Below are 1,355 nucleotides of genomic sequence, written 5' to 3'. Positions count from 1 at the left end.
AGATTTCCATAAGACAGTAGGTTGTTTGATTTCTTGACTGGACCTGCAGGTGAGGCTGCTTCCATGGGTGTTCTTTTTTGATGCAAGCAAAATGAAGTCTTTGAAAACTTCAAGCATTTCTCCATTAATAAGAATGATGTTTATTGGCCCAGTGGTGAGAATTTTTGTTTTCTTTACATTGAGATACAATTCATACCAAAGGCTGTGGTGAATTAAGAGTCACTTTTTCTTATATATTTCATATTCAACCAACTTAATCTTTTCACTCTTTCTTCAGTACCTAATCCTTGACTCACAGTCAGAATATATATATATGGAGCTCTGGTAGCGTAGTGGTTATGAATTGGGCTGCTTACCTCAGGATCAGCAGTTCGAAATTACCAGACGTTCCATTGGAGAAAGAGGAGGCTTTCTGCTCCCATAAAATTTACAGCCTCAGAAACCCTGTACAGGGCCGCTATGAGTCGGAACTGACCCCACAGCACAAAAAAACATATATATATATATATATATACATAAATATACATATACAAGTCAGGATACTAACCTCAAGGTCAACAGTTCGAAACTAGCAGTCATTTCATGGGAGAAAGGCGAGTTTTTCTGCTCACATAAAGATTTATAGATCAGAAACCCTAAGCCAGGTCACTGAGTCTAAACTAACTCCACGGCACACCAACACCACCACCCACCATCACCATCACTTTGGAATTTTCTCCAACACGATTCTTCCAAGCTTGACCTCTAAGGACTTAGGAATATGCCACACTTTGAGCATATTCCCCAATCACTATTGTGTACAATGGGGGTGGGTGTGCTATCCACTCATGAATCAAGATATTAATTTATAAGGACATAACTTGTAAAATTTTAATGACATATAATAGAACAACAAAGTAGAAGAGAACGGAAAAGGTCAGAGTATTTCATATGATCAGCCTCGTGTCCTGGATGATTTATCTCTCCATACTCCAAATACTCTGTATATATGGATACACTGGAGATAGGAAAGTGTGAGGTTCTCTACCTTAAGAAATCCCTGCATTGCTTTAATCCCTGCCTTCTTTTGCTATTATGAACAGAAAGCTTCCTTTTGTTCCCTTGGCTATCACATCTTCAAGGGGTTTGACATAAAAGCAGTGATGGTTTACTGAGGTAAAACCATGGGAAACAGAAAAGCCCTGTCTTGTGATATTACCATTATAGTTAGAAATTCAGGAGAATTGGGGGAGCAGAGCAATCAATGGGAGTGAAACAACTGGAAGATTCTCAAGTTCTGCTCATCTTTGTACAGAAGAATGCCTTCTAGTGATGTACAAAGGATTAATCAGGAATCACTGGCACCTCTAAACACT

This window comes from Chrysochloris asiatica, unplaced genomic scaffold (assembly GCF_000296735.1).
Source record: "Chrysochloris asiatica unplaced genomic scaffold, ChrAsi1.0 scaffold00526, whole genome shotgun sequence".
Taxonomy (NCBI): domain Eukaryota; kingdom Metazoa; phylum Chordata; class Mammalia; order Afrosoricida; family Chrysochloridae; genus Chrysochloris; species Chrysochloris asiatica.
Note: the sequence above shows the minus strand (reverse complement) of the source record.